The sequence below is a fragment of the Oncorhynchus gorbuscha genome, linkage group LG03, assembly GCF_021184085.1.
Source record: "Oncorhynchus gorbuscha isolate QuinsamMale2020 ecotype Even-year linkage group LG03, OgorEven_v1.0, whole genome shotgun sequence".
Classification (NCBI taxonomy): domain Eukaryota; kingdom Metazoa; phylum Chordata; class Actinopteri; order Salmoniformes; family Salmonidae; genus Oncorhynchus; species Oncorhynchus gorbuscha.
In genome coordinates, this window is record NC_060175.1 from 30,081,148 (window position 1) to 30,102,027 (window position 20,880).

The 20,880-nt window shown below is 45.4% G+C and overlaps 1 protein-coding gene across 10 annotated transcripts in view; it reads right to left on the bottom strand.

Moving 5' to 3' along the window:
- LOC124031188 (nck-associated protein 5-like) overlaps nucleotides 1–20,880 on the bottom strand; it is a 104,049-nt gene that overhangs the window by 61,771 nt on the left and 21,398 nt on the right. For 8 of the 10 annotated variants that reach the window (XM_046342134.1, XM_046342135.1, XM_046342141.1 and 5 more), the window contains one exon: nucleotides 3,930–4,128. The gene's annotated coding sequence lies outside the window, so the exon portion shown is untranslated. Of the gene's footprint in view, nucleotides 1–3,929; nucleotides 4,129–4,593; nucleotides 4,743–4,762; nucleotides 4,853–20,880 lie in introns of those variants that run through there. The other 2 variants (XM_046342132.1, XM_046342133.1) reach the window with 2 other exon arrangements.

A 20,880-nucleotide genomic window follows, 5' to 3' on the forward strand; every position in this document is an offset into this window, starting at 1 on the left:
GTGTGCTTATGCTCTTGTGTGCGCATGTGCGTCTCTTCACAGTCAATTCTGTTCAATAAGGTGTAGTTTGATCTGTATTTAAATCTGACTTTACTGCTTGCATGGGATACTTGAAGTGGAAGAGAGTTCCATGTAGTCGTGGCTCTATGTAGTACTGTGCATTTCCCATCGTCTGTTCTGGACTTGGGCACTGTGAAGAGACCTCTGCTGAGGAGTATGCATGGGTGTCTGAGCTGTGTGCTAGGCTTTTGAACAGACAGCTCGGTGCTTTCAAAACCTCTTACAAAGACGGGTAGCGATGCACTCAATCTAATATGTTAGTTTACGGGCCAGCTGTGCTGTTCTGGGCCAACTAATCTGCCTCTGTTCTTCTTTGTTCCACTTGACCAGGACTAGGCAGTAGTCCAGGTGTGAAAAAAACTAGGGCCTGTAGGACTTGGTTTGTTGATAGCGATGTCAAGAAGAGCAGTGTTTTGTTTTAGACAGACCTGGAAGAGGTCTAGCTACCGTTGCATCAATATGTTTTGACCATAAAAGTTTACTACAATCCAAGGTTACACCAAGCAGTTTAGTCTTCACAACTTGCTAAAATTCCACATTCATTACAAGATTTAGTTGAGGTTAGTTGAGGTTTAGTGAATGATTTGTCCAATGCTTTAGGTTTTTGAAATATTTAGGACTTAACTTATTTCTTGCCACCCATTCTAAAACTTACTGCAGCTCTTTGTTAAGTGTTGCAGTGATTTCACTTGCTATGGTAGCTGGCATGTATAGTGTTGAATCATCAGCATACATAAACACACAGGTTTTACTCCGTGCCAAAGGCAGATGATTACTAAAGATTGAAAAAAGTAAAAGGGGCCAGGACAGCTGTCCTGGGGAATGCCTGACTTCCTGGGTTAGACAATTTCATGTACATGACTACATGCCCCTGTGTAGCTATTTTCATACATATATTCACTTAGCAGATGTTCTTACACAGAGTCAACCATCCAGAATAAGATTTTCAGAATTCCTCTTATTTAGGAAAGTATAAGCTAATTTCCAGAGAGAATGATAGTGGATACATGCCAAAAGGTTTTGCATTAGACTCTTAAACACACATTTTGAGGACCACCCCCAGAGAGGGACATTTTGGGTGTCCTTCTGTTTTGAAGACGTGCTTTATTAAAAATCTCTTGCTTTTGTTGCAAATATATCTGTATCAATTAGGCGCCCAACCCAGCCAGGACCATGCGGTTTAATTTTTTCCAATTCAGTCGGTTGGATTCCAGTTTGGTTATTTTGAGAAAGAGAGGGAGGTGAGAGGGGTACTCAAATCCCTGCCTAGGGAGGGAGTATGAATAAATTCATTAATTAAAATATGAGGGGCTCCATTAAACCCCACACATCAAAGGGAAGGGGGAAGCTGGAAGGGGAGCACCGTACATACTGTGTGTATGCGTTGCGTGTGTCCACACACACACACTTTCAAGTTTTTATTAGTCATATTTGTACAGGATACACATAGTATACGCCATCCAACGAAATGCTTACTTGCAGGTTCCTTCGACAATACGTATATATATATACACGTATACACATACACGTATACACATATACACGTATACACATATACACGTATACACATATATACACGTATACACATATATACACGTATACACATATATACACGTATACACATATACACGTATACACATATATACGTATACACATATATACGTATACACATATATACGTATACACATATATACGTATACACATATATACGTATACACATATATACGTATACATACATATACACATACATACATACATCCTCAGACACACACTACCGAACGTGCATACATAGACACACACCACAAACCCCTCAACTCCCCCCTCATAGTGTATAGTATACACTCAAACAAAGATGCATACACATTACATACACTTATCCCCAGAGAGTTGAGGAATGTGAGATCACTTGTCATAGGACGTTAATCCTCATGAACACCCACACAATAGGAGTAGCATGTGCTACAGGGACCCTCCAGGGGCTCCCACAGGGACGGCCACTATGGAGAATCACGGCACAGTTTCACATACAGTAGACACCCTCTAATGGGATATGGATGTGAAAATAATAATGTCACGGAGGTCTGATAACAAGCAAGTTTTTCCTTCATTCGTCTTTTATGGTAATATTTTGAGCGTATCATCTTTGCCTAGGGTTAGAGAACTTATATTAGACTACCAACAGACTGAACTAGATCTAACCGATGTCTACAGAAACCAACTTGACAAAAAGTGTGTTTAAAGCCTATTGAATTCATATCACATTCGGTCACCTTGCCTACATTTATCTTTTCCTAATCTCGCTGACTTTGAAGATGGTGAATAGGGTGACCAGATGTCCCTGATTTCCGGGGACATTCCTTTATTTTTGTGGCCTGTGAAAATGTGTTAACTATTTCCAAGATTTGAATTTTAAAAATCAAGTCACCATGGTGTAAAGAAACATTAGTCATCCACCCCTTCTCTCTCTCCATTGGAATGTGTGCCATTCTGGGGGGCTAGCAGTTGTTAGTGGGCGTGTGCGGCTGCAAGTGCCAGCTCTGTTTGTGCACCTGGTCAGAAATATTGGCCCTATAACACAGACATTTTTCAAAATATCCCTTTACACCCGTTACTGCTGTTAGGGAAGACGGATAGTAGACTCTGTCCAGTAGTTTTACCTCTTTTCCAAAACTGCGACAAAAAACAGTGTTAAAATAATTTGGTGATACAGTAAAACCTCTGTTGAATAAAAACCAAAGACTTAACATGATATCCAAGAATGGATTGAAAATATAGTAATGAACCACAGACAAATGGACAGCCGAGTGGATCAGAATCCTGCACAGAGATGTATATGAAATCAAAGGGAAATTAAAAAGTAATTTTACCACGGCGGCAGAAATAGACCGTCTTGCTGATGAAAAAGCATTTCCCCAACCAGACAGCCTCCTTGCATGCATTTAAATAATCTCATTTACAACTGCAGCAGAATAGTGCCGTTTGGCATCAATAGTGTCCATTAATTAACATGGGAGAGTGTAAACCGCACAGAGCAATAATATACTCCTTAAAGACCAGAGAAGAGAAAGAAAAGAGCAAATAAAAGACAGAGGGAGCAAAAAACTGCATACTTTTGAAGAATACTTGAATAATTCACCAAGGTGAATCTCAAATGGAAAATAATAAAAATCAACAGATGGTCTCTCTATTACTCCTGTTTCGTTCCCTTCTCCACTCCCAAGCTCTATCCTTCACTTAATCTTGGCTGTGTGTCCAGAGAAGCCCCTTGCTTTGCCCCCCACTCTTCTTCCCGTGCAACAGACTGACCCTGGAACCCTGGACAGACTCCATTCACTCTCCTGTGCAGGCCAGCCTCAATGGAGACACAATGGAGGGGCTCAGTGGCCAGTAAATCTCCCAGATCAACATGAGCTTGGAGGGTCTAATCCATCTTATTTTATAGCATTGTGACACTCAACTCTCAGGAATGGCCCACTGTTGTAATCGACACCAATGGAAAGTCATTAGCTGGACACACGTAAGGTTACGGCACAGATGTCAGGCTAGCTAATTCTAATGGTCAACATCAGCTAGCTACGAAAAGCTCCTCAATATTAGCTGGAAAATGCTCCTACTGCACACTTTCTAAACCCCAATTTAAAAAAACAAAGGATTTGATCAAATCACCTGTCCTCATATTGACCATTTTCTCTATAGGGAGCAATGACATGCACTGCTAAGTGAATGTTGACATTAACCAATAGGAGCATGTGTGCAACATCGCGACAACTACACTAAAAGCAACGTCAAAAAGGTAATCCCCCAGTAATACACTTGTTATTAACAGTTCATTTCAGATAGCAGTAACACACATCATTTAGCCCACTCACCTCAGAGCTGCTCGCTGTGTATTGTGTGCCCTAAGGGGCCAGAGACCTGGGAGCCTCAGGAATAAGAGTATGGTTCCTGTCTCCGGGGGCCAATCCCATGCTCTATCCCACTCTCACAGACACTGGCTCACTGATGTTCCAGTATCACATCATAACGCGTTGAATCACCAGGGATGAGAGAAGATGGAGGGTGTGAATCCTGTTGACAAAGACAGATAGATGAGTCACTATGGCCTATTTATGAAGAATGCGCATTTCCCATAAAGTGAGGCAGTAGGCAGCCTGCTGGCATCAGAATTGATATAAATATAAATTGATATAAATGTAGCATATTCTACGCTGACAATAATTTGGTACGGAAGTTGCCGATACCCCAGGCTCTGATGATTACAGTTGAATAGGAATGTCTATGTAAATAAATTACCATCACTGCCAAGAACCATTGCACAAGGATGTGGAAATGGATAAGAGCGTCTGCTAAATGACTTAAATGTAAATGTAAATGAAATGCAATACAACAGTTACGTATACCGTCAGTCAGCTTATCAGAAGACATGACCAGTACACTTCGCCTCAGCCTGACACACTCATTCACGTCAACTGAGTGTGAGCCTGCTAGATTTAGACTATTGCGGGGGAGGAAACAACAACATCCAATGGTTACCTTTCAAACACAAAGCTCATGTATCTCTACCAGTAGCTAATGGGTCTTCTGCCTTCACTCCTCATCAATCAACCAAAGGTGACACCGTCGTCCGTCTCTGATCAAAAGCGCATAATTTAAAAACAAAAAAAGGACCAAAAGAATCACTTTGGTGATGACAAGTCAAGACCTTTGACGAGGAACCCAACTTCGAGACACCAGGAGCTAGCTGGCTGTGGTCCTCTGGTTGACCCATGGCGCCACTGTGTCCAGGAAAACCCTGAGAGGAAGAGACCAAAAAAAGACGTGGTCCCAGTTAGCAACCTTCACACCCTCCACGTCTGGTTTTCCATTTAGCCCAAAGACTTCATTAAGCTCTTGAACATTGCTTTGCCTCACTCCACACGTTTCCTGTGAGAATCCACATCCTGAAGAAATATCACAGTGCAAACCAGTTGTGGAACTTCAGACGCGCTGTCGGCTGTGTAACTGGCAAAAGAGATGATATTAATAATAAACTGTTTTGATTGCTTCTCTACCGTTGTAAAAAAATACAAAACAACATGATTGTGAACAGTCTCGCTATCAAGCACCAGTTTCTCCATCTGGTAAACCAATGTGAGTGTCTCTCGCTCTGCCTCTATCTCCAGCCCACTGCCACCAACGCAACTCTTCCCTGTAGGCAATGAATGCATGATCAAGTACCCAAGCATCTTCTATGACCTATATTCCTGCAGCAACACCAGAGACTTGTCAAGTTGTCACTGATCCCCACTCTTTACCATTTGGTATTTTAATTAAGCAATGCTTTCCTGACAGTTTCTGCCACTCTCCCAAGGCTAATACAAGATACCATATGACTTTTTGACTGTCACCTACATTAAATTAGAGCATCTGCGTTATGATTATGACCAAATGTAATACATTACCTGCACTCCATATACATTGAGTATACCAAACATTGGGAACACCTTCCTAATATTGAGTTGGGTGGTGGACCATTCTTGATACACACGGAAAACGGTTGAGCGTGAAAACCCAGCAGCGCTGCAGTTCTTGACACAAACCGGTGCGCCTGGCACCTAGTACAATAACTCTTTCAAAAGGCACTTCAATATTTTGTATTGCCCATTCACCCTTTGAATGACACACATATACAATCAATGTCTCAATTGTCTCAAGGCTTAAAAATCCTTCTTTAACCTGTCTCCTCCCCTTAATCGACACTGGTTGAAGTAGATTTAACAAGTGGCATCAATAAGGGATCAGAGCTTTCCCCTGGATTCACCTGTTCGGTCTATGTCATAGGAAGAGCAGGTGTTCTTACTGTTTTGTACACACACATATATGCATTCAAGAAAGAGATGGTCCGAGAGAGTCAAAGGGGAAAGGAGTTAGAGAGTCAGGGTAGGGCCCAAGAAAGAGTGAAGGAGTGAATAAGTCAGGATAGGGCCCAAGAAAGAGTGAAGGAGTGAGAGTCAGGGTAGGGCCCAAGAAAGAGTGAAGGAGTGAGAGTCAGGGTAGGGCCCAAGAAAGAGTGAAGGAGTGAGAGTCAGGGTAGGGCCCAAGAAAGAGTGAAGGAGTGAGAGTCAGGGTAGGGCCCAAGAAAGAGTGAAGGAGTGAGAGTCAGGGTAGGGCCCAAGAAAGAGTGAAGGAGTGAGAGTCAGGGTAGGGCCCAAGAAAGAGTGAAGGAGTGAGAGTCAGGGTAGGGCCCAAGAAAGAGTGAAGGAGTGAATGAGTCAGGGTAGGGCCCAAGAAAGCGTGAAGGAGTGAATGAGTCAGGGTAGGGCCCAAGAAAGAGTGAAGGAGTGAATGAGTCAGGGTAGGGCCCAAGAAAGCGTGAAGGAGTGAATGAGTGAGGGTAGGGCCCAAGAAAGTGTGAAGGAGTGAATGAGTCAGGGTAGGGCCCAAGAAAGAGTGAAGGAGTGAATGAGTCAGGGTAGGGCCCAAGAAAGCGTGAAGGAGTGAATGAGTCAGGGTAGGGCCCAAGAAAGTGTGAAGGAGTGAATGAGTCAGGGTAGGGCCCAAGAAAGAGTGAAGGAGTGAATGAGTCAGGGTAGGGCCCAAGAAAGAGTGAGGGAGAAGTACCTTGACAGAGGGACAGACAGCTGGTTACATCTGCATGGAAGACTTTGCAACTTGGCATTGAGTGTGCTTCAATGCCCTGTAATCTGGTTGAGCTAGCCCCCACCGAAACATACACACTGATGCTCACACTGCTGCTCAAGCTCACACACACACTAACCATCCAAAAGGTAGTGGAGCAGGCAATGTGTGTGTGCACCAAGTCCACTAGATCAAATCGCTTGTTTCTGAGCAAGCAGTCATATATCAGGCCTAAAATACTGTGGGGCTCAACGGTCGGTCACACATCCCAAAAACTGCTTGCCTTAGTGTAACACAGCTATTGTTCCTAAAACTCTACTTGAGTCACAAGGTTTTAGACTACTATATACACACTTACATTTTCCAATATCTGTTTATATAACATTTGTGTTTGGTCAGAAAATGGTCCCCCTTTCCTGTGACAATCAAATTATATCACTCAGTTGATGCCTTAAGAAATGTATTGAAAAAGGCATTTTTGCTTTTACTGTACCTGCTTTCCCAATGTTTAAGCTTTTTTCCTTATTCATGCCGCAAAATGTGCAAATATGCCAAAACGGCTACTTTTTGTCAGTTGAAGACTTGTACTGTGATATCAGAGGTGATCTTAAAGAGTTCTAAATGTGGTTTATACGACTACCAATGATTTATCGTTTGTATATGCCACCAAATATAGAACCAAAGAAAGAAGGGACTTTCTCCCAGAAATTAGTGTATATCTGAGAACTCCCCATAATGCACTGCTCTCCCACCCCACCCTTCCTTCCACCCATTAGGTCATGGCACACACCTATACAAAAACATTCCCTTCGCTTGTACACTGTTGACCAGGATGATTGAGGCAGGAGAGGGGGAGGGGTGGAGGAGGGAGGGAGAACCAGTGCTTTCCTCACATCTGCAAGTAATAATCTATACTATGTGAATGCTTGTGGGCTGGATTAGCAGGCCTGTTGTTTTAAAAGCACAGTAACCGCAGAGAGACACTGGTATTAACGGTGGGGTAGGCGGGGTAGAAACCAGAGGCTGTTTAATCTTCTTAAAAGGAATGCTTTGGCCTTGATTACCAGACCACTGTGCTCTGACAGACGACCCTTCCCTTTTCATTCTGCCACAGACATTCCATACATACAGTGGGGCAAAAAAGTATTTAGTATTTAGTGGGAGTTTCATCTGACCATATGACTCTCATCTTTTTAAGTGGGAGAACTTGCACAATTGGTGGCTGACTAAATACTGTTTTGCCCCACTGTATGCTGAGCACTTGTTGGCTGCTTTTCCGTCACTCTGCGGTCCAACTCATCCCAAACCAATTTGGTTGAGGTCGGGTGACTGGAGGCCAGGTCATCTGATGCAGCACTCCATCGCTCTCTTTGGTCAAATAGCCCTTACAGAGCCTGGAGGTGTGTTTTGGGTCACTGTCCTGTTGAAAAACAAATGAGTGGAACTAAGCGCAAACCAGATGGGATGGAGTATTGCTGCAGAATGCTGTGGTAGCCAGGCTGTTTGTGTGCCTTGAATTCTAAATAAAATTACAGTGTCACCAGCAAAGAACCCCCACACCTCCTACATGCTTCATGGTGGGAACCACACATGCAGAGATCGTCCATTCACCTAGTCTGCGTCTCACAAAGACACGGCGGTTGGAACCAAAAATCTCAAATTTGGATTAACCAGACCAAAGGTCAGATTGCCACCGGTCTAATGTCCATTGACCATGTTTCTTGGCCCAAGCAAGTCTCATCTTATTGGTGTCCTTCAGTGGTTTCTTTGCAACAATTCGACCATGAAGGCCTGATTCACACAGGTCTTGACATTTTCAGGATTGACTGACCATGTCTTAGAGTAATGGACTGTCATTTCTCTTTGCTTATTTCAGCTGTTCTTGCCATAATACGGACTTGGTCTTTTACCAAAGAGGGCTGTCTTCAGTATACTACACCTACCTTGTCACAACACAATTGATTGGCTCAAACGCATTAAGGAAAGGAATTCCACAAACTAACTTTTATCATGGCACACATGTTAATTGACATGCATTCCAGGTGACTACCTCATAAAGCTGGTTGAGAGAATGCCAAGAGTTTGCAAAGCTGTCATCAAGACCAAGGGTGGCTACTTTGAAGAATCTCAAATATATTTAGATTTGTTTAACACTTTTGTTGGTCACTACATGATTCCATGTGTGTTATTTCATAGCTTTGATGTCTTCACTATTATTCTACAATGTAGAAAATAGTACAAATAAAGAAAAAACCTGGAATGAGTGCACACCACCCCTACTTGGTTTTGTCATTGTGACATTCCTCATAAGGATGTGTGTCGGCATGTCGCCAACTGATCCAGAGATCATATCAGTCCTCGATGTGCAGCCTAACAAACAGGGAATACGTCCCAAATGGCACCCTATTCCCTATATAGTGGACTACTTTTAAATGGGGTCAAAAGCAGTGTACTATATAAGCAATAAGGTACTATATAAGGAATAAGGTGCCATATTGGGAGGCAAACAGGCTCCTCGCATAGAGAAACAAAACTGATCAAAAGGCTCTTTATGACCACATCTACTGCAAACCTAGTGATGATGAATATCAAAGATGATGTGCTAAAAGGTGTCAACACAGACACAGTGCCTTCTGCACATCAAGAACAAACCCCGTCTATAAATAACTCTGGTCCCTTTGCGTTTCACACAGCCTTATGTAACAGCACAGCAGCTCCAGGTTGAGAAAGACACACACTAATAATAAAAGAGCAGAGAAAGAATGAAATATACATTAGTTATGTGTAATCTGACGTGATGGAGCTGGGCAGAGAGACTTGAATTACGTCCCAAATGGCTCCCTATTCTCTATATATAGTCCACTACTGTTGACCAGGACACATATGGATCTATGTAGGGAATATTGTACCATTTAGGAGGCAAACAGTGTTGTAATCAGAGGCTTTGGGTCTTTCATATCACCTTCCTGCAAGTTGACCACAGGAAACCTCTATCTGGGGACAAAGCAGAGCACAACTCCATTGCCTTGCCACCCTCCAATAATGTAGCTTACACATTCCAGATGTGAGATCACATGGATGAATCCAGTGGATGAGCTGTTGGATATTTCATATGAAATCCAACAGGCCAGAGTCACAGAGAACACGCATTCAAACGTGTTCTCAGGGAAATGTGCCGGGCAGATGATGTTTCATGGAATGGCTCATTCAACATGGCTGCTGGATAATGAGGATGATTTATTGAGTCACGGCCAAACAAAGCACATTCCTGTAAAGTCAGAAATCTGGTCTGTTACATTACCAAGCATGCTGTAAGCCAAATTCAAATTGCTGCTCACATTCACTACAAATCCTGACAAGAGACGATTCAGTGTGCAAAAGTGCCCTGGCAGACAGACATGCAGTGCACTTGGAACTTTTAATAAGACCCCATTCTTTATTGCAACTTACTTACAAAATCTGTAACCAACGTTTTGAATGATAACGCCCACTGTGGTTAAATCAAGCTCTGCTATCCCACATGCATAGGATGGGGTGATGACATTCAATTTTGGCGTGGATTTTCTCAAGCTAGCACAGGAGGCTCAAAGTTCAATCTGTTTGCAGCTAGCCTATGGGGAACATTTCTCTCAACAACACTCTGATCAGTTCAGCTGGCCTCATTATTGCGACCACCATGTCGACGGAGAGAGCATCCCAAATGGCACCCTGTTCCCTACATAGTGCACTACTTGAGATCAGAGTTGTTTAAAAGTAGTGCACTATGTAGGGAATAGGGTGCCATTTGGGGGATACACTATACGTTTGGAATATCTGGAATACATATTCATACACTGAGAGAAACCTTTCAAAACACAGTCTACAGGTCGACATTATAGAGTGCCTTCAGTATGAGAAGAAAATCAAGCATTGGTTTAAATAAACCTCTTGAACAACAACACTCACTCCATCCATCCCACCTAGGCCATTGAACACGCAGCAAGGAGGGCTGTTTCTGCTGTCATTGAGGGCTGGGGCAGATCCCTTAAGCAGGATTTGGGATTTTAGCAAGATTAGAAAAGAGTTGCAGATCAGGGAGAGGAGGAGAGAATATGGAAACCAATTTCACTCTATGGAGAACCAGCTGTGATGGGCATGTGAAAGTTTTTTTTTTACATACTTTTATTCGCATACCTCTTTAAAAACATTTTGCTAAATCTAAGCTTCCAAATACTCTCCTGCAACCCGCCTCACCCAATGTAGCTATTTTTCCTAAAGTATTTATATTTACTTCGGAACCGAAACCCCTCAACTGAAGCTAGCCAGGTAATCCACCAGCTATGCTAGCGGTCTTCAGCTAACCGGTCATCAGCTAACCTTTAGCCCGGAAAGCTCTCGCCAGTTCGAACAACGCGACTCTAACCAGAGCATAACGGACCTATTTATTTTTCATCCCCGGATTCCCACCGCAAACGGAACATTTTTCAGCTGGATCTTCACAACTAGCTATCTAGCTAAACTGCAACCCCGGATGATTACCCCTGGCTAGCGTTTCCACCCCGGCCAGAGCACCTGTAGCACACCCCTGCTACCCTGTCTAGCTCGGGCCTACGAACTGTTAGCTTGTTAGCACAGGCCTGCTAACCGTCTGTATCGCCGCGTCCCAAACACTGTTTAAACCTGCCTCACCCATTGTGATACGGAATCGCTATTATTTTTTAGAACACACTCAAGAACCTCCAGACGCTAACCAGCTAACTAGCTACAAGCTATTTAGTCATTGTTAGTTTTTTTAAAACCTGGATAACACTCGCCAGTCCAGCTTCCCTGCCCATCCACCGCTGCCCCCTGGACACTGATCTCCTGGCTACATAGCTGATGCACGCTGGACTGTCCATTAATCACGGTACTCCATTCTGCTTGTTTGTTTTATCTGTCGGCCCGTTGCCTAGTCAACGCCATTTTACCTGCTGTTTGTTGTGCTAGCTGACTAGCTGTTGCTGTCTCACCTACTGTTCTAGCTAGCTTTCCCAATTCAACACCTGTGATTACTGTATGCCTCGCTGTATGTCTCTCTCAAATGTCAATATGCCTTGTATACTGTTGTTCAGGTTAGTGATCATTGTTTTAGTTCACAATGGAGCCCCTAGTTCCACTCTTCATACCCCTGTTACCTCCTTTGTCCCACCTCCCACACATGCGGTGACCTCACCCATTACAACCAGCATGTCCAGAGATACAACCTCTCTCATCATCACCCAGTGCCTGGGCTTACCTCCGCTGTACCCGCACCCCACCATACCCCTGTCTGCGCATTATGCCCTGAATATATTCTACCATGCCCAGAAACCTGCTCCTCTTATTCTCTGTCCCCAACGCTCTAGGCGACCAGTTTTGATAGCCTTTAGGCTTCACCCTCATACTACTCCTTCTCTGTTCCGCAGGTGATGTGGAGGTAAACCCAGGCCCTGCATGTCCCCAGGCACCCTTATTTGTTGACTTCTGTGATCGAAAAAGCCTTGTTTTCATGCATGTCAACATCAGAAGCCTCCTCCCTAAGTTTGTTTTACTCACTGCTTTAGCACACTCTGCTAACCCTGATGTCCTTGCCGTGTCTGAATCCTGGCTCAGGAAGGCCACCAAAAATTCAGAGATTTCCATACCCAACTATAACATCTTCTGTCAAGATAGAACTGCCAAAGGGGGAGGAGTTGCAGTCTACTGCAGAGATAGCCTGCAATGTAATGTCATACTTTCCAGGTCCATACCCAAACAGTTCGAACTACTAATTTTGAAAATGACTCTCTCCAGAAATAAGTCTCACTGTTGCCGCCTGCTACAGACCCCCCTCAGCTCCCAGCTGTGCCCTGGACACCATTTGTGAATTGATCGCCCCCCATCTAGCTTAAGAGTTTGTTCTGTTAGGTGACCTAAACTGGGATATGCTTAACACCCCGGCAGTCCTACAATCTAAGCTAGATGCCCTCAATCTCACACAAATCATCAAGGAACCCACCAGGTAAAACCCTAACTCCGTAAACAAGGGTACCCTCATAGACGTCATCCTGACCAACTGGCCCTCCAAATACACCTCCGCTGTCTTCAACCAGGATCTCAGCGATCACTGCCTCATTGCCTGTATCCGCCACGGAGCCGCAGTCAAACGACCACCCCTCATCACTGTCAAACGCTCCCTAAAACAATTCTGTGAGCAGGCCTTTCTAATCGACCTGGCCCGGGTATCATGGAAGGACATTGACCTCATCCCGTCAGTTGAGGATGCCTGGTCACTCTTTAAAAGTAACTTCCTCACCATTTTAGATAAGCATGCTCCGTTCAAAAAATGCAGAACCAAGAACAGAACAGCCCTTGGTTCACTCCAGACCTGACTGCCCTCGAACAGCACAAAAACATCCTGTGGCGGACTGCAATAGCTTCGAATAGTCCCCGCGATATGCAACTGTTCAGGGAAGTCAGGAACCAATACACGCAGTCAGTCAGAAAAGCTAAGGCCAGCTACTTCAGGCAGAAGTTTGCATCCTGTAGCTCCAACTCCAAAAAGTTCTGGGACACTGTGAAGTCCATGGAGAACAAGAGCACCTCCTCCCAGCTGCCCACTGCACTGAGGCTAGGTAACACGGTCACCACCGATAAATCCATGATTATCGAAAACTTCAATAAGCATTTCTCAACGGCTGGCCATGCCTTCCGCCTGGCTACTCCAACCTCGGCCAACAGCTCCGCCCCCCCCACAGCTCCTCGCCCAAGCCTCTCCAGGTTCTCCTTTACCCAAATCCAGATAGCAGATGTTCTGAAAGAGCTGCAAAACCTGGACCCGTACAAATCAGCTGGGCTTGACAATCTGGACCCTCTATTTCTGAAACTATCCGCCGCCATTGTCGCAACCCCTATTACCAGCCTGTTCAACCTCTCTTTCATATCGTCTTGAGATCCCCAAGGATTGGAAAGCTGCCACAGTCATCCCCCTCTTCAAAGGGGGAGACACCCTGAACCCAAACTGTTACAGACCTATATCCATCCTGCCCTGCCTATGTAAGGTCTTCGAAAGCCAAGTCAACAAACAGGTCACTGACCATCTCGAATCCCACCGTACCTTCTCCGCTGTGCAATCTGGTTTCCGAGCCGGTCACGGGTGCACCTCAGCCACACTCAAGGTACTAAACGATATCAAAACCGCCATCGATACAAGACAGTACTGTGCAGCCGTCTTCATCGACCTTGCCAAGGCCTTCGACTCTGTCAATCACCATATTCTTATCGGCAGACTCAGTAACCTCAGTTTTTCGGATGACTGCCTTGCCTGGTTCACCAATTACTTTGCCTACAGAGTTCAGTGTGTCAAATCGGAGGGCATGCTGTCCGGTCCTCTGGCAGTCTCTATGGGGGTGCCACAGGGTTCAATTCTCGGGCCGACTCTTTTCTCTGTATATATCAATGATGTTGCTCTTGCTGCGGGCGATTCCCTGATCCACCTCTACGTAGACGACACCATTCTATATACTTTCGGCCCGTCATTGGACACTGTGCTATCTAACCTCCAAACGAGCTTCAATGCCATACAATATCTCTCTCAGAATGACCTTCTTGATCCAAATCAGTCAGGTTTCAAGACTAGTCATTCAACTGAGACTGCTCTTCTCTGTAACACGGAGGCGCTCCGCACCGCTAAAGCTAACTCTCTCTCCTCTGCTCTCATCCTTCTAGACCTATCGGCTGCCTTCGATACTGTGAACCATCAGATCCTCCTCTCCACCCTCTCCGAGTTGGGCATCTCCGGCGCGGCCCACACTTGGATTGCGTCCTACCTGACAGGTCGCTCCTACCAGGTGGCGTGGCGAGAATCTGTCTCCTCACCACGCGCTCTCACCACTGGTGTCCCCCAGGGCTCTGTTCTAGGCCCTCTCCTATTCTCGCTATACACCAAGTCACTTGGCTCTGTCATAACCTCACATGGTCTCCTCCTATCATTGCTATGCAGACGACACACAATTAATCTTCTCCTTTCCCCCTTCTGATGACCAGGTGGCGAATCGCATCTCTGCATGTCTGGCAGACATATCAGTGTGGATGACGGATCACCACCTCAAGCTGAACTTCGGCAAGACGGAGGTGCTCTTCCTCCCGGGGAAGGACTGCCCGTTCCATGATCTCGCCATCACGGTTGACAACTCCATTGTGTCCTCCTCCCAGAGCGCTAAGAACCTTGGCGTGATCCTGGACAACACCCTGTCGTTCTCAACTAACATCAAGGCGGTGGCCCGTTCCTGTAGGTTCATGCTCTACAACATCCGCAGAGTACGACCCTGCCTCACACAGGAAGCGACGCAGGTCCAGGCACTTGTCATCTCCCGTCTGGATTACTGCAACTCGCTGTTGGCTGGGCTCCCTGCCTGTGCCATTAAACCCCTACAACTCATCCAGAACGCCGCAGCCCGTCTAGTGTTCAACCTTCCCAAGTTCTCTCACGTCACCCCGCTCTTCCGCTCTCTCCACTGGCTTCCAGTTGAAGCTCGCATCCGCTACAAGACCATGGTGCTTGCCTACGGAGCTGTGAGGGGAACGGCACCTCAGTACCTCCAGGCTCTGATCAGGCCCTACACCCAAATAAGGGCACTGCGTTCATCCACCTCTGGCCTGCTCGCCTCCCTACCACTGAGGAAGTACAGTTCCCGCTCAGCCCAGTCAAAACTGTTCGCTGCTCTGGCTCCCCAATGGTGGAACAAACTCCCTCACGACGCCAGGACAGCGGAGTCAATCACCACCTTCCGGAGACACCTGAAACCCCACCTCTTTAAGGAATACTTAGGATAGGATAAAGTAATCCTTCTCACCCCCCTTAAAATATTTAGATGCACTATTGTAAAGTGGCTGTTCCACTGGATGTCATAAGGTGAATGCACCAATTTGTAAGTCGCTCTGGATAAGAGCGTCTGCTAAATGACTTAAATGTAAATGTATACAACACTCCTTCCGTGGCCTCCAACTGCTCTTAAAAGCTAGTAAACCAAATGCATGCTTTTCAACCGATCGCTGCCTGCACCCGCATGCCCGACTAGCATCACCACCCTGGATGGTTCCAACCTTGAATGTGGACATCTATAAGTACCTAGGTGTCTGGCTAGACTGCAAACTCTCCTTCCAGACTCATATCAAACATCTCCAATCGAAAATAAAATCAAGAGTCTGCTTTCTATTCCGCAACAAAGCCTCCTTCACTCACGCCGCCAAGCTTACCCTAGTAAAACTGACTATCCTAATGATCCTCGACTTCGTACATGTACATGACCATCTGATCAGTTATCACTCCAGTGCTAATCTGCAAAATTGTAATTATTCGCCTACCTCATGCCTTTTGCACACATTGTATATAGACTCCCCCTTTTTTCTACTGTGTTATTGACTTGTTAATTGTTTACTCCATGTGTAACTCTGCGTTGTCTGTTCACACTGCTATGCTTTATCTTGGCCAGGTCGCAGTTGCAAATGAGAACTTGTTCTCAACTAGCCTACCTGGTTAAATAAAGGTTAAATAAAAAAAATAAAAAATAATTTCCCATCAAATCCCATTATTAAAGTGGCTGGAGTTGAGTCAGTGTGTTGGCAGCAGCCACTCAATGCTCACTCAGTGTTGAGGTGGCTGTTTAACAGTCTGATGGCCTTGAGATAGAAGCTGTTTTTCAGTCTCTCGGTCCTAGCTTTGATGCACCTGTACTGACCTCGCCTTCTGGATGATAGCGGGGTGAACAGGCAGTGGTTCGGGTGGTTGTTGTCCTTGATGATCTTTATGGCCTTCCTGTAACATCGGGTGGTGTAGGTGTCCTGGAGGGCAGGTAGTTTGCCCCCGGTGATGCGTTGTGCAGACCTCACTACCCTCTGGAGAGCCTTACGGTTGTGGGCGGAGCAGTTGCCGTACCAGGCGGTGATACAGCCCGCCAGGATGCTCTCGAATGTGCATCTGTAGAAGTTGGTGCTTTTGGTGACAAGCCACATTTCTTCAGCCTCCTGAGGTTGAAGAGGCGCTGCTGCGCCTTCTTCACGATGCTGTCTGTGTGGGTGGACCAATTCAGTTTGTCTGTGATGTGTATGCCGAGGAACTTAAAACTTGCTACCCTCTCCACTACTGTTCCATCGATGTGGATAGGGGGGTGTTCCCTCTGCTGTTTCCTGAAGTCCACAATCATCTCCTTAGTTTTGTTGACGTTGCGTGTGAGGTTATTTTCCTGACACCACACTCCGAGGGCCCTCACCTCCTCGCTGCTGGCCGTCTCGTCGCTGTTGGTAATCAAGCCTACGACTGTTGTGTCGTCCGCAAATTTGATGATTGAGTTGGAGGCATGCGTGGCCACGCAGTCGTGGGTGAACAGGGAGTACAGGAGAGGGCTCAGAACGCACCCTTGTGGGGCCCCAGTGTTGAGGATCAGCGGGGTGGAGATGTTGCCTACCCTCACCACCTGGGGGCGGCCAGTCAGGAAGTCCGGGACCCAGTTGCACAGGGCGGGGTCGAGACCCAGGGTCTCGAGCTCGATGACGAGCTTGGAGGGTACTATGGTGTTAAATGCCGAGCTGTAGTCGATGAACAGCATTCTCACAGGTATTCCTCTTGTACAGATGGGTTAGGGCAGTGTGCAGTGTGGTTGAGATTGCATCGTCTGTGGACCTATTCGGGCGGTAAGCAAATTGGAGTGGGTCTAGGGTGTCAGGTTGGGTGGAGGTGATATGGTCCTTAACTAGTCTCTCAAAGCACTTCATGATGACGGAAGTGAGGTAGTCGTTTAGCTCAGTTACCTTAGCTTTCTTGGGAACAGGAACAATGGTGGCCCTCTTGAAGCATGTGGGAACAGCAGACTGGGATAGAGATTGATTGAATATGTCCATAAACACACCAGCCAGCTGGTCTGCGCATGCTCTGAGGGCGCGGCTGGGGATGCCGTCTGGGCCTGCAGCCTTGCGAGGGTTAACACGTTTAAATGTTTTACTCACCTTGGCTGCAGTGAAGGAGAGGCCGCATGTTTTGGTTGCAGGCCGTATCAGTGGCACTGTATTGTCCTCAAAGCGGGCAAAAAAGTTATTTAGTATGCCTGGGAGCAAGACATCCTGGTCCGTGACGGGGCTGGTTTTCATTTTGTAATCCGTGATTGACTGTAGACCCTGCCACATACCTCTTGTGTCTGAGCCGTTGAATTGAGATTCTACTTTATCTCTATACTGACGCTTAGCTTGTTTGATTGCCTTGGAGGGAATAGCTACACTGTTTGTATTAGGTCATATTTCCGGTCACCTTGCCCTGATTAAAAGCAGTGGTTCGCGCTTTCAGTTTCACGCGAATGCTGCCATCAATCCACGGTTTCTGGTTTGGGAATTTTAATCGTTGCTATGGGAACGACATCTTCAACGCACGTTCTAATGAACTCGCACACCGAATCACCGTATTCGTCAATGTTGTTGTTTGACGCAATACGAAACATATCCCAGTCCACGTGGTGGAAGCAGTCTTGGAGTGTGGAATCAGATTGGTCGGACCAGCGTTGAACAGACCTCAGTGTGGGAGCTTCTTGTTTTAGTTTCTGTCTGTAGGCAGGGATCAGCAAAATGGAGTCGTGGTCAGCTTTTCCGAAATGAGGGCGGGGCAGGGCCTTATATGCGTCGCGGAAGTTAGAATAGCAGTGATCCAAGGTTGCCAGCCCTGGTTGCGCAATCGATATGCTGATACAATTTAGGGAGTCTTGTTTTCAGATTAGCCTTGTTAAAATCCTCAGATACAATGAATGCAGCCTCAGGATGTATGGATTCCAGTTTGCAAAGAGTCAAATAAAGTTTGTTCAGAGCCATCGATGTGTCTTCTTGGGGGGGAATATATAGGGCTGTGATTATAATCGAAGATAATTCCCTTGGTAGATAATGCGGTCTTACATTTGATTGTGAGGAATTCTAAAATCAGGTGAACAGAAGGACTTGAGTTCCTGTATGCGACCACACCACGTCTCGTTAGCCATAAGGCATACGTCCCCGCCCCTCTTCTTACCAGAAAGATGTTTGTTTCTGTCGGCATGATGCGTGGAGAAACCAGCTGGCTGCACCGACTCCGATAGCGTCTCTCCAGTGAGCCATGTTTCCGTGAAGCAAAGAACGTTACAGTCTGATGTCCCTCTGGAATGCTACCCTTGCTCAGATTTCATCAAGCTTGTTGTCAAGAGACTGGACATTGGCGAGAAGTATATTGGGGAGTGGTGCACGATGAGCCCGTCTCCGGAGTCTGACCAGAAGACCGCTACGTTTCCCTCTTTTACGAAGTCGTTTTTTGGGGTAGCCGGCTGGGATCCATTCCGTTGTCCTGGGTGAAAGGCAGAACACAGGATCCGCTTCGCGAAAGTCATATTCTTGGTCGTACTGATGGTGAGTTGACGCTGCTCTTATATTCAGTAGTTCTTCTCGACTGTATGTAATGAAACCTAAGATGACCTGGGGTACTAATGTAAGAAATAACATGTAAAAAAAACAAAAAACTGCATAGTTTCCTAGGAATGTGAAGCGACGCGGCCATCTCTGTCGGCGCCGAAGGTGTCCCCCTTCTGCGCCGGAAGCGCCGGAATGTCCCCCTTCACCGTTTATAGCCAGCGTTGCAAACTATTTTTCAGTGAGAATCGCTATTGGCTCCTCGATTTGTCGATAGAAGTCGCTAGATGACGGCGCTTGCTGATGTACAACTGTGAGAGCCTCATATGAAGCATCCTGTTCTCACTAGCTTATATTCTGCTTCGCAAGATCGGGATGTTAGTAAGAGGCTACAACGGCGGTCCTCGACGTAGCATTCACCCCCTCTCGCTTCTCTGCCTAAATGCTATAAAAATGATAGAAATCCTCAGTGTCAAAACTCCTCAAAAGGTAGCTTGAAAAGTAGCCGAATCGCTAACCTCTTACCAATAAGTCGCTGGAGGGGTCTGAAAGCTTGCTAAATATAGCAACAAACCCTAGCAACCGCAGTAAAAAAGTAATCAAGCAGTGTTCATGCAGTTGCACACATATTACGCCTGCTAGCCTAGCATAGATTTCAACTTCGGTTTTCATCACTTTGTCTCGGATTCACATTGATTTATAAATGTCCACACACCAAGAATGACATTTGGTAGTTCATTCAGTAGATATGGTGGCTTTTAGCATTGTTTTTGCATCTTTACAAACCAAATAAAATGTATAGCCAGAGCACTATGCATAAGGTAGTATAGCGGACTAAACTCCACCACGTGAAGTAAGTTTCTAATTAATTCCAACGAAGTAGAGGAGAGATGAGGGGTTGTGGAATTCAGCTCAGACTACATCAATTCGGCCAAGATCAATACTTTCAAAAAACAATATTATGAAACGCTAACCTTGTACCTTTGTTTTCTGAAATCCATACTTTATCAATAAATGTTAATCAAATACAACCACCAAATGTTTGCTCATTAATGTTGCTCTCAGATGGCAAATCAGCGCAAATGCATGTGCCAATTGAATCACAACAAGGAAACAGTCAGTGGTTGTACAGTATTTGAATAACGTTATTTGAAAAAGTATGGATTTCAGCAACCAAAAAGGCATGCAACTACAGAGGACAAACATAGGTACAAGGTTAGCTTTTCAGAATAAAAAAAGAATAATAATTGATTTTGGGCTAAATCGATGTAGTCAGGGCTGAATTCCAAAGCCTGGTCTCTGCTCCACTCCATTGGCCGAGTTCATCAGAAACATCCTTCACTGGAGTTTAGTCAGCTAAAAGGTAGTAAAGATAAAGATCATGTTACAACATCAACAAAACTCATGTCTACTCCTGCTCTCCGGCACGAGACTTTGCCGGTCTACTTACCACCAATCCTCGCAACCCATTACGCACGCCTGCACCTCAGTCACACATGGACATCACTTCCTGATTACTCCCCTTTATCCAGCACGCCATTGTATTCAACCCTCAGGTAGTATTGGTTGTTTCCTTGTCAGGCATTGTTCATTAATATTAAAAACACTCACTAACTGCACCTGCTTCCTGACTCCCTACGTCGATGTTAAAAAAGTGAGCACATTAAGGACATTGGAGGGACTAGATGGAGACAGTTTGATGGATTAAGGTACAAAACAATTGTTAGTTCATTTACACTACTGTTATTGGTTATATTGATAAAAATATATTGGATTATGACGGTTATTTTAATCACTGCCTTCATCCAT